The 12839-nt window shown below is 48.6% G+C and overlaps 1 protein-coding gene across 2 annotated transcripts in view; it reads left to right on the plus strand.

The window, feature by feature from the left end:
- Window positions 1-10996: 10996 nt before the first annotated feature.
- Window positions 10997-12839, plus strand: part of RGS20 (regulator of G protein signaling 20) — a 33015-nt gene continuing 31172 nt past the window's right edge. The window contains exon 1 of one of the 2 annotated variants that reach the window (XM_036338222.1): window positions 10997-11099. The gene's annotated coding sequence lies outside the window, so the exon portion shown is untranslated. Of the gene's footprint in view, window positions 11100-11485; window positions 11992-12839 lie in introns of those variants that run through there. The other variant, XM_036338221.1, reaches the window with a different exon arrangement.

Genomic DNA, 12839 nt, shown 5'->3' on the forward strand with positions numbered 1-12839 from the left:
AAGAATTAATAGTTTGTTCCTCACAAAATCTACAGAGAATGCTAACGTTAGATCCAAAGGAATAAACTCCCAGCAGTGTAATTTGGGACATTTGAGCAGGTGAGAGGCCTGGTGTTTAGGGCTGTTTCAGGCCCCTTCTCAGAAGCCACACTCAAGCCTGGTCCAAGTCCCAGCCCCATCTGGCACTGGCTTCTACTATGGATCACTGAGAAGCTGCAGCATTCCTGGCGTCCCCCTTCACCTCAAAGCCTCCTCTTTGTCCATGCAGCCTTGGCCAAAGGCCAGGTTATAACTCTCCTTGGCACAGCCATCAGAAACTGGCTGGTTGCTAGATAGATGAAATCACAAAGAGGAGGAAATCAGGGCAGCAAATGGCTCCCTACATTTTCCAATTCCGTCTCACTAAGTCAAGGTTCAGAGCTCACAGCCCTCCACCTCACACCCAGATGCAATAACCATCCTGAGGAGCCCAAGAGCAAGATGGGCTCTTCTTCCATAATACTTTTTAAAAATATTTTATTATTTTCTTAAATAATTCTTTATTGTTGAAAGTATTACATATGTCCCATGTCCCCTTTTTCCCCCCATTGACCCCCTCCAGCCTGCCCCGTCACCGATCCCCCCCCCCCAGCCCTCACTGCCCCATTGTCTGTGTCCATGGGCCATGCGTATATGCATACAAGGTCCTTGGTTGATTACCTCCCACCTACCCACCCTCCCCCACTGCCGGGGTCCAACCCCAGCAGGTCCAGGTGTTCCCAAAGGCGTAGACAGACTCGGCGAAGAAGGAATCACACAGAGGCAGCGTTCAGTTGATCAGCAGCCTAGCCAGGATCTCCAGCCAAGTTCTGGTCTGGATCTCCAGAGAGGTTCTGCTCAGGATCTCCAGAAAAGTTCTGGTTAGGATCTCCAGCCAGGTTCTGTGTCCAGGTTCTCCAGCCAGGTTCAGTCACCAGGTTCTAGTCAGGTTCTCTTGCCAATTTCTGTAGTCAGGTTCAGTCCAGGATCTTTTGCCATGTTCTCTCCAGCGAAGTTCTTCTGTCTGTAGGTTCTGTGTAGGTTCTGTCTTCTAAGTTCTGTGTGTAGGTTCTGTCTTCTAAGTTCTGTGTTCTAAGTTCTGTGTCTTGCTGTCTTGTTACATCTGTATTTATACCAGTTGATTCAATCCTATCAATCTCTATTACAAAGGTTAGGGCGTTTCTTATCTCCATTCCAGGGAGTAAAGATTATGTAGCTTAAGCATGATTGTTCATAGTTAAAGTGATTAATTACCCGCCTGGCACTTAGTTAAGAGGTTTTATTCCCTCCCTAACTTCAGGGGAAAATCCCTACCTGGGGAAACAATCTTTCTCAGAGACCTTGGTTAAAACACATAGTGCCAAGAAGGTGAGCAAACATATTAAGAACAGTATGCCATATATGCCAGGTCCCTTGAAACAGTAAGGATGGACCGGCTCCCGGCACCCCACCTTCCCTCCAAGATTCTGCACTCTGTTCCATGCTTCCATTTCTCTGGATCCACTCCATTCACCAGTTCATTTTGTTACTTAGATTCCACATATGAGCGAGATCATATGATACTTGTCTTTCTCTGACTAACACTTTCCCTAATACTTTTTACTTTTTTAAAATATACTTTTATTAAATCATTGATCAGCTGCCTCCTGCATGCCCCACACTAGGGATCAAGCCCAAAACCCAGGCATGTGTCCTGACCAGGAATCGAACTGTGACCTCCTGGTTCATAGGTCTCCAGAGGTCGACACTCAACCTCTGAGCCACACTGGCTGGGCTCCCTTATACTTTCTAGAAGCAAGACTGGAGGCAGTGATAGGGTAGGAGACGGTGACATCTGGTGGAAATTCAAGCACTGCAGGACTTCAAACTGGTAAAAACTTGAAACTCAATTGTAACTAACTGAAATCTGATGACTTGAAAACATCTTTTTTCAACCGAAAAAGTTCAGTAAGTGCCTCCTTTCAGTGTACCCAGATACAAATGGTCTCCGGGAAAAACTGCTTTTATAATTCAGGTCCAAGTTGGGTTTAATTCTCTGAGTTTGGTTTTATCATCTATAAAATCAAGACCATAATACATACCTGTCACATATAAATTTAGTTTGTTGTTGTTTTTAATCAGACACTTTGGATTTTTTTTAAAAAAAAAAAGTCAATCTGCACCCAGGGATCCAGGCTTCCCATTCATCCTGCGCTGCTGTCCTGGGGGACCCCTGGACCCCATGTGTTTGGTTGGCAGTCAGTTTATCCCACAACAGTTGTTAGCCTAGTTAATTTCTTTTTTTTTTTTTTAATATATTTTATTGATTCTTTACAGAGAGGAAGGGAGAGAGATAGAGAGTTAGAAACATCGATGAGAGAGAAACATCGATCAGCTGCCTCCTGCACATCTCCCACTGGGGATATGCCTGCAACCCAGGTACACGCCCTTGACCGGAATCGAACCTGGGACCCTTCAGTCCACAGGCCGACGCTCCATCCACTGAGCCAAACCGGTTTCGGCAGCCTAGTTAATTTCAACCTACAGGCAGGGCCTCAGGCCTACTGCGCACATGGGAAGAGCCCAGACAATATTGATTGGCCAATTGATTAGTAGATAGAAATGCATTATTTCCCTGCTTTACTCCCACCATGTGGGTGAAACCTTAAAGACATTAATTTTCCTCATGACCTCTTTAAGCTAAAGTTATTGTTAAGATCTTTCTTTAGCCAAATGTCTCCTGTGCCTTGAAGGGATTTCATGTTAGGAATCCTGAATGGCCCCTAAATGTGTACTTGCAAGGCGGTACCCAACTCCATCTTCCTCAAGAAAAACGCCCCTTTTAAAATGCCAAGCAAAGCGATTTAATTCAGTCAAGTCCAACTCAAAGAAATCAATGACTGCCAACAAGTTCACGGGGCAGCCGGGCCAGAGAGGGAGAAAGCTTTAGAATATCAGGGCCGGCACAGCCTCAGCGAGGCTCACACAAAGCCCGGTTTATTAGGAACCACTGGAAAAGCTACAAAGCCCATGCAGCCATCCTGAGCCCTGTCACAAATTGTCCAGTTTGGACAGAACAATGTCTTCCCTTGTCCTTGCCATTTTGTTTGTTTATTTTTGTGCCCCACCAGCATGAAATTGGTGTATCCGTCCCGGGGCTGATGGGAACAAATAGAGTGCAGGCTCTTCAAGAAAGCCCTGCCCACGTTCCCTTTTGCATCAGGCGGCTCTCAACACCCATTTTACAAACCCCAGTCCCATGAGGCTTGCACGTGGACTGTGGCAGGTTCTATCCCACAGTTTCTTTCTTTTTTTATATATATTTTATCATCTTTTAATTGTTCACTCCATTTACCAAAATAGATGCAGCCCCCTTTTAAGAGGGCGTGACTCATATGGGAATATTCAATGGGTATACAATGAGCCTGTATTTATGTTTTAATATTCATTTATGAAACACTATTTTGGCTTCCCAGTTTCTTATCTATTGGAATTTAAGAATAGATAAGGCCGAAACTGGTTTGGCTCAGTGGATAGAGCGTCGACCTGCAGACTGAAAGGTCCCAGGTTCGATTCCGGTCAAGGGCATGTACCTGGGTTGCGGGCACATCCCCTAGTGGGGGATGTGCAGGAGGCAGCTGATCGATGTTTCTCTCTCATCGATGTTTCTGGCTCTCTATCTCTCTCCTTTCCTCTCTGTAAAAAATCAATAAAATATATTTTTAAAAAAAGAATAGATAAGATACAGTGTTTAAAATAATGAGTTATGAAAAGTCTTTTTGTTATGGTCCAGCCAGCAAGGCTCAGTGGTTGAGCATCGACCTATGAACCAGGAGGACACGGTTCGATTCTCGGTCAGGGCACATACCCAGGTTGTGGGCTCAATACCCAGTGGGGGGCCTGCATGAGGTAGCCGATCAATGATGCTCTCTCATCAGTGATGTTTCTATCTCTCTCTCCCTTCACCTCTGAAATCAATAAAAAACATATATATTTTTAAATCTTTTTGTTATGGAAAATGTCAAATATACATAAAAGTGAAGAAAAATAGCATAATAAAACCTTCTGTATCCATTACCCAGCTTTAATAATTATCAACTCCAGATCATGTTCTTTCTAAGTTCGTTCATATAACAAAAATTGAGTACACACTGTGTCACAATACTGCTTCCGGCTTTTGAGAGACAGTTCTGAATAAGGCAAAGTTTTGATACTCACGGGGCTTAGAGTCTAATGAGGAATCAGATGCTACAATACAGTGTAGGAGTGTTAGGCTAAGAAAAAACACTCAGGCAGCTAAGCCAGCTTGGGAAAGGCTGCCAAAGGAAATGGCAGCCCAGCCAAGGCTTGAGGGCCAACTGGGAGATTGCCCTGGGAGAGAAGAGGAGAAGCAGATTGGGAAAGGGGTGTGCTTTGGGCAGAGGGAGCAGTTTTACACAAAGTGCCTAGAATGAGAATGAACAAGAGGATTTCAGGAACTGAATGAACCTTCATATGATTGGAGCTTTGAATCCAAAGGAATAGTGAGAAATGTGGGTAAGTAAACAGAGTGCAGATCAACAAATCAAGAAAAGGTCTTTATGCCATACTAAGTCCTGTAGAGAAATAAGGAGCCGATTCACAGAGGGAGAAAAGTAACATGATCACATTTGCCTTTTGGAAAGATCACTCCATCTGCAGAATGGGGAAAGATTGCAGTGGACATAGGTGCTGTGTAGGCTCACAGCAGGAAGTGTTTAAAGAGGCTGCTGTAATTTAATTAAGAGAGCTGGGGAAGTCACCATGAGGGTGTTGTTAAGTGCATGCTTGGGGAGGCAGGCTGTGTCTGGAGCTCTCTCTGGGGGGTTATCCTCTGCTGTAATAATCCCCTTCCTGATCTCTGGAGATACAGAATGTTACAGAAGAAAGAACACAGATTTGAAGGTCCTCAAACATACAAAAATAAAACTATCATATGACCCAGCAATTCTACATCTGGGTATTTAGCCAAAGAAAAAGAAAACCCTAATTTAAAAAGATGATATGAAAACCCTAATTTAAAAAGATATGAACCACTGTATTCACTGCAGCATTATTTACAATAGCCAAGATATGGAAGCAACCTAGGTGGCCATTGATAGGTGAATGGATAAAGAAGATGTAATATATATAAATTCTATATCTATATTCCATTATATATCCCATCTATATAATGGAATATTACTCAGCAATAAAAAAATAATGAAATATTGTCATTTGCAACAATATAGATGGACCTAGAGAGACAGAGAAACACAAACACTGTATATTTCACTCATATATGAAATCTAATAAATAATACAAATGAATAAACAAAACAACACAGAAAGATACTAATAAATACAGAAGACAAATTGATGGTTGCCAGAAAAGAAGGGGTGGAGGAATGAGTGGAAAATGTAAAAGGGAGGCCCTAGCTGGTTTGGCTCAGTGGATAGAGCATTGGCCTGTGGACTGAAGGGTCCCAGGTTCAATTCCAGTCAAGGGCACATGCCTGGGTTGCAGGCTTGATCCCCAATAGGGCGCATGCAGGAGGCAGTTGATCGATGATTATCTCTCATCATTGATGTTTCTGTCTCTCTCTCCCTTTCTCTTCCTATCTGAAATCAATTATATATATTTAAAAAAGAGAATATGTGAAGGGAAATAAGAGGTGCAAACTTTCGGTTATAAAAAATAAGCTATGGGGATGTAAAGTACAGCATAAGGATATAGTCAATAACACTGTAATAACTTTGCAAAGCTCACACCTTGAAGGGTTTTTAGTATCATATTAAATAACATAAATTTACCGTTGTAACTATTTTTAAGTGCATAATTCAGTAGCATTAAATACAGTCATAAGATTATATAATCATCACCACCATCTATTTCCACAACCTTTTCATTAATTCAAACATTCTGCATCTATTAAATAATAACTCCCCATTGTCCTCTCCTCCCAGCCTTCTACCTGTATGAATTTGCCTAATTTTGGTACCTTATATAAATAGAATTACAATATTTATTTTTTTCTGATTTAAAAAAAATAGTTTTGTTGTTGTTAATCCTTACATGAGGATATTTTTCCCAGTGATTTTGAGAAAGAGAGAGAGAAAGAGAGAGAGAGAGAAAGAGGGAGAAACATGGATCAGCACCAGGGATCGAGCCCTAGGCATATGCCCTGATTGGGAATCGAACTGGAGATCTTGGCCAGGGCCAATATTTGTTCTTTTGTGTCTAGCTTTTTTCACTTAGTATAATGTTTTCAAGGTTCGTTCATGTGGTAGTATGCATCAGAATTCCATTCCTTTTTATGGCTGATGATATTTGAGTTCATTAATTCATTTGTCCAAAAAAATATTTATTGAGCATTTTGTTTAGGATCAAGCACTGTTCTAGGCATTATTGATATAGCAATGAACAAAATTATACAAGTAAACAAGTGAATATATTGTATGTCAGATGGCAATAAGTGGAAAACCAATATTGTAGTGATAGCTGTATAGAAAAGGAGATCTTAGAGGTAGGGTGGGACCATTCACATAGTGCCTTGAGGGCTAGTGTAAGAACTTTGGATTTTACTCTGAAATAAGAAGCCAATAGAAAGTTTGAAGTTGTAGAGTGCCATCATCTGACCTACGTTTTGAAGGCTACGTCTGGCTTCAGTATTGAGACTGTACTACAAGGGAGAATGAGGCAAAGGAGAAGAAGTACCAGTTATGAGGCTATCCTAATAGTCCAGGTGAAAGATGATAAAACCTATAATAGAGTGTATTAGTCAAGGTTCTCCAGAGAACCAGAACAAATAGAATATACTGGAGGTTGGCAAGTCTGAAATCTATAAGGCAAGTCAGGAGGTTGAACACTCAGTTGGGGTTTCCATGTTTCAGTCTTGTCACCAAATACCTTTTGAGGGAGAGTCTATCCCATGCCTCTTCCTGGCTTTTGGTGTTGCTGGCAATCTTTGACATCCCTTTCCCTGTAGATGCACCACTGTGACCTCTGCCTCCACCTTCACATGTACATGTCTGTGTTTAAATTTCCCCCTTTTTTTAAGGACACCAGTCATGCTAGATTAGAGGCCCACTGTACTCCATTAAGGATGCTTCCTTTAAGAAATGGTACTATTTAGGAGTAAATGAAAACTTTCAATGTGCCTTTCAAGGGATGAGACTTTGTTTGTATTGACTTGGGGCATTGTGATTTTTCTGCTCTGCATGGTTCAATAGCCAACATGATTAATCAGGGAAGCGAACATTCCATCAGAATAAAGTATTCCCTAAGTCATTTGATCCCTAAGGACCAGTGCTTTCAGGGACACAGATTCCAAGATAATTCCTTTTTTTTTCCTTTTTTTATTTTTGTAGCTAATATCTTTGAAATCCTCAGACTGTCATCTAGAATCGAGAGGCCTAAAAGAAAGGAAAGATCAGCATCTAGGGCAGATGAAGGTCTTTCCTCAGATAAATTTGCTCAGGTAGGACTTTGTGGCTGCGTTAATACCGGGTAGCTCGGCCCTTGCTAGAAGGGCCAAAAGAAGTAAATGGATTGTCACACCCCCACTAATTAGAGCCAGAATAGGGGAGAGGCTGCTGATCTGGAGGGGAAAGATCAATCTAGGGAAGGGTGAAAGGAGAATGTCTCCTGAAGAGCAAAGGAGCCCGGGCTTTGGGTTTCTGGGACTGAGTCTGGGATTGTCATTCTGCCTGGACATTTCCTCCATCTCCCTCACTAGTGTCTCTGTCTTGAAGCGCGGGACTGAAACAAAATGCCTAATGAAGCATGGAACAAGGGGGGAGGGAGGAGTGTTTGCAAATGTCTTAGAAAGAAGGGCTGGGGCAAGAGGAGAAGAGAGAAGTCAGAATACAGCTTCACACATTTTCACAAAACCATTTGGAAACAGAGATGGAGACGCAAATTCAGGGACCCGCCAAAGGCCCAGGAAGGTTTTGTGGAGGCGGGCGTGTGTCGAAGAAGTGTACCTGCCGCTCACTTTCAGCGTTTTCTTCTTGTCCAAGCCCTTGTGTGATGGCCGGTCAGGAAGGTCATGGGGAGGCTCAGTCAAGCTCTGAGTCGCCGGGGAATGAGCTGATCCTCTCTAGACTTCCTTGGCTTAGAGTCGCCCGTTGCCCACCTCACTGAGGTTAGTGAGGCCGCGTGGCACAGCGCTCGAGCGAGGCACTCACAGCTACTGCCGCTGGCCTGCCACCCTCACATCAGCCACCCCAAATCCCGCAGGTGCGCACCAGGTTAGCCGCGACCCGCCCAGGTCCAGCGGCCCCAAAGCAGCCGAGCTCGTTTGGGGTCAGCTGACCCCCACCCCAAACCCCAGCCAAAGGGGCGAATCCCTTGTCCTCCTGAGATGAACGCTGGGCACCAAGGGAGGCTCTGAGACGTTTTTCGGAATCGCTCTTGTCCCGCCTCCAGAGCTCCCAGCAACAACCGCTAAAATAAAGGTGCCAAGCCAGAAAGTGGGGGAGGGGACGAGAAGAATGAAAATACTAGAAGAACGATCTCATTCTCCAGGAAAAAGTAATGAGGGGAAATCAAACAGTATGGACTTACTCGGAAATGCAAGCCGAGCTCCAATCTCTCCCAGGGCGCATACAAACGAACTAAAGACAAATCAGCCAACGCGCTAGGCAGCTTCCCAGAAAGGGCCTCATGAATGAGAATGGGTTGCTAGGTTTCCTCCCTCCCTCTTGACAATCGCTTCCCACAAAACTTCCACCAAGGAAAGAAAACATGGGGGACTTGGCGACTGCGGAGCGGTGGAACCGCGCCAAGACGTCTTCAGGACCCTGGAGAGCGGTCGCTGTGCCCTGCAGACCGCGCCACGCCACGTCACGCGCGCCTCTACCTTCGCGCGAGCCTAGCCTTCCTGTCACTTTTATTCCCTGCTTCCCTCCTCCACCTCCATTTTTCTTGGCAAGGGCCACTCCAGCTTTTCACAATCAGATTAAACTGCCTTTTTGTTTTGCTTGAGGAGGCTGTTTGGATTGGCTGAGCTAGATTCCGGTTTGAAACTTCACTAAATGTTAGTGGACCAAGAAGTCCTGAGAGCTTTTCAAAAATGAGAGCCTAGATAAGGCAGGCGACCTTAAAAAACCGCCGAGTTCAATCCCTTTGCTTTATAAATGAACCAGATAGTCTCAAAGAGTAAAGAGACTTTCCCAAGGTGAGCCTTGGTCAAGTTGGTTGCAAGTCTGAGTCCAGGACCCTGGACTTCTAACTTCTAAATTAACGCTTCCCTCTACTTTCCAAGGGGGGAGAAAAAGTAAAGATCTTATCTTCACCCTGGCCGCTTAGGTCTCCTGAGCAACAAGTGGAAGGTGGAAAGGCCTGTGTTCCAGAGAATAAGATGGACACACAAGTGTGTGAAGAGTACCTGCAGCGTGTACACCTAAGGGACCCAACACAGGTCTGGTCTGCCATCCCACCGACCCCACGCAGCACAACCAAAGTCAGTTCAGCCAGGCCCTTTCTCCCTCCAGCACGAGATGGGTCTGGAATCCCAGACACCTCTCCCAATGGATATTGGTAACCAGTTCCATCTCTGTACCTCTGGAGGGTAGAGTTCTACATGGTAAAGGACAGAGAAAGAGAGGGGATGAGAGATAGAAGAGCAAGAGTTGCAAACGTGAACTAGGAGATTTTCACCCAAATTCTAAAGAATCAAGAGATGTGCACACAGACCCTTCTATACACAGCGTTTCACATCTACCGAACCTTCTGAGAATGTTAATGATGCAGTAGATCTGGTAGAGTCCACGATTCTGCATTTTTAACGAGTCTGCATTTTTAACAAGTCCTTGTTAGCGAAGCTGCTCCTCCCAGGACCACACTTTGAATAGTGCAGAGTTAGAAAGAGGGGAGGAGGGAGAGAGGGAAGTGAAGAAAGAGGGAAGAAAGTGGGGAAAGGAAAGTAAGGGGAAAGACCTTTCCTTTTGCTCTCGCCAACCTTCTCTAGCATCCCCAAAGTAATCCTATATAATAAAGAGCTAATATACTAATTAGACCGAACAGCCGAGCGACCTACCAGACGTCCTTCCAGACGAAGCTGGGGTTGCGAGGGCCAAGCCCCTTGCACGAATTTCGTGCATTGGGCCTCTAATGCTGTAATAAATGGCACCCAGTGCACGTTTTCTCCAGTCTGTATTTGGCTGGGCCCATCAGTAACGGTGCGCTGGGTTTGTTTCCTTCCCCCACCTCTCGCCCTTCCCTTCTCCGGCCCTGCACAGGTCCCAGATTCATCCGCTGCCCCGAAGCTACTCAGCCTCCTTTCTAGCACGCTCTCCAACCTCGTGCGGCTCTTCTCTCATCTGCTCGGGAGACCCCCTCCTGAGGCTCTCCAGCGGCGCCCGGACTTCTCTCTCCTGCTTCCCTCCCTGCCAGCCGCTGGACTCGCACGCGGGCGCGCAGAGCGGCGGGGCCGCCTCTCGCTCCTGCTCGGGGCGGCTCTGACACTGCCTGGCCGACCCTCAGGGGGACGCTCGCCCCGGGAAGAGGATGCCAGCGCTGGGCAGCGCTCATCCATGCCCGTGAGTACCGCTGACTCCACCGTGCCCAACCCTGGCCTCCTCCCCAGCTCCTTCCTAACCCCCACTGAGCCATTCCACGCGGGTCCAACAGGGGCTCCGGCCAGGCCAGCAAGCAGAGACAGGCTGAGCACGTTCCAGGAAAAGTCGCCGGTGACTCGCCTGACACCCCTCCCTTCAGGAAACCCTCGGAGCTACTTTTTTCCTGGGCCATTTACTTCCAGGGTCCTTGGAAGCGGGAGGAAGCCCTGATCCTTCCTGAGGCTGCTTCTCAAACTCTGGTTCTCGGCGAGCCGCTCTCCTCCCCCTCCTCCCAGCCGCCCTCAAAGGGGCCTCCGCCCCCTTCTTGCAAGCCCACTCCCCTGCCCTCCGGCTGCTGCGGGTTGGAGAGGCCGGGGAGGAAATGACGTGAAGTTATTTTTGTGTCAGGTCAGCTTCCAGCTTCAGTTTAGCCCTTGGAGCTCGGGCGCACGGCCCCGGCAGCCCAACTGCATCTCGCTCCCGAGGGCAACCTGGGGACTATAGGGACGCTCGGCGATCCGTGCCCGCAGAGCTGGCCACAAGGTTCCTCCTCCGCTCTCGGGCCCTCACCCCTCTTTTATCCCGGATTCTCGAGTCCCCTGGGAACGGAGGGAGGCTGCGGAGGGTCTTGGCAGGATCCGGAGCCGGGAGATAGCCCTTCCTGCCGTCGTCCCCCCCCCCCCCCATAGGTGGGGCCTCTGGCTCCCGCTAGCCAAGAGTGGGCGAGGAGCCCCCTTCCCAGAGCGGGTGGGACAGCTAGAGACGGAGGTTGCACCGAGGTGGAGAGCTCCAAGGAGAACCCTGGGAAAGGGAGAAGGTAGGAGGCTGCCCTCCAGAGGCGGGGCAATCCACGGCAAGATTTTCCAGGGACTGAGCAATCCCTCCTTGTGCGGCGCATCCCCGACACACGCACCTCTCTGCCCTCTTCATTCACAAGGTTGGAGCACGCATTCCCGCACGCTGGGGTCTCGCCGGGCCTCTGCGCGACGAAGCGTAGGGATCACAGAGGGGGGCTCTGCTAATACCCTCGGCGCTCGCCTTGCTTCGCACCCACACTCTCATCACTTCCCAATACCTGGCTAAAGGACGGAGGCTACGGTCCGGGCGTGGATTGGGTCCCGCGTGGGGCCTGGGGCGACCCCCCGCCAGCCCACCGCAGCGGAGCGAGCGGCCGCCAGAGGGAGGTGGTGAGACCTGGGATTACCCGCTGGGGAAGGAGGCAGAGCCGAGAGAGGGAGAGGGAGGGAGAAGCGGGCGAGAGGAAAGACCCAGAGCCAGAGGAAGAGGAAAGCCGGAGAGAGCAGTCGCGAACGTGGAAAGGACATCGTTTGGTATTATTTAAATAAGAGTAATAGTAGTAGTAAGAATACGCCCGGCCGACCGAGGCGAGCCTGCCGGAGCTTCCCCTCGGGCTCTCCAGGCGGAAGGTGGAATCGTGAGTACCCAGCCTCCTAAACCTCCCGTCTACCTCTCGGGCTCGCCCTAAGACCTCGGGCCGGGAAGTGGCCCTGGCCAAGCCGGGCGCGCGGACCAACACCTGGAGCGCTCAGCCCCGCCACGTGGCGCGAGCGGGCGCGGGTCGGTCGCCTACTCCGCGGGTACAGCCGGGCTCAATAGTCAGCGCGTCTTGGGGAGGTGTGTGGCTTTAGGGTGTGCCGGTGTCTCGATGGGGGGAAGTCTAGCCACCAGAATCAAGTTCCATCGGGTCTGCCTGGGCGTAGGCAGTTTTCAGCCTCTGATGGCCCGGGGGTCAGTGAGTGGGTGCGGGGCGCGGCGCCTAGCCCTTGAGGCCTAAATGCATATGGGCACCCGCAGTGTCTTTGGGAAACTCCAGGCGGGTGGAAACGTGGGCGTTCTCCCCGGACAGCGAGGACTGGGAAGGGGCCGGGAGCCGGAGTCGGGCTGGTTGAGCGCAGGTGGAAGGGAAGAGGAGACACTCCCTGAATCGCAGAACCTCCCTTTAGGGGAAGAGCAACGCAGGCGCGGGACCCGAGGAGCAGGGCCAGGAAAGGGCCCCCGCACACGGACCCCGGTGGGTGTGACCCGGTGTCCGCATTGACGCTCTTGAACCCGCGCCTCGGCGTTTTAGGAGCGGGTGTCGCGGGTGTATTTCTTGAACAAACTCGGGTAACTGACTCTCTCCCGCACGCTTGGAGTTGCTCTTAGGAAGCTGGAACGAATCTGGGCGTCCAGGCTTGGAGACTGGAAGGGGTGGTGGAGGAGAGAGGGACCCAAGGAAAGGTCAGGGAGGAAGGTGGGCTTCTGGGGGTCGGTGTGCGGCGT

This window comes from Myotis myotis, unplaced genomic scaffold (assembly GCF_014108235.1).
Source record: "Myotis myotis isolate mMyoMyo1 unplaced genomic scaffold, mMyoMyo1.p scaffold_m19_p_16, whole genome shotgun sequence".
Taxonomy (NCBI): Eukaryota; Metazoa; Chordata; class Mammalia; order Chiroptera; family Vespertilionidae; genus Myotis; species Myotis myotis.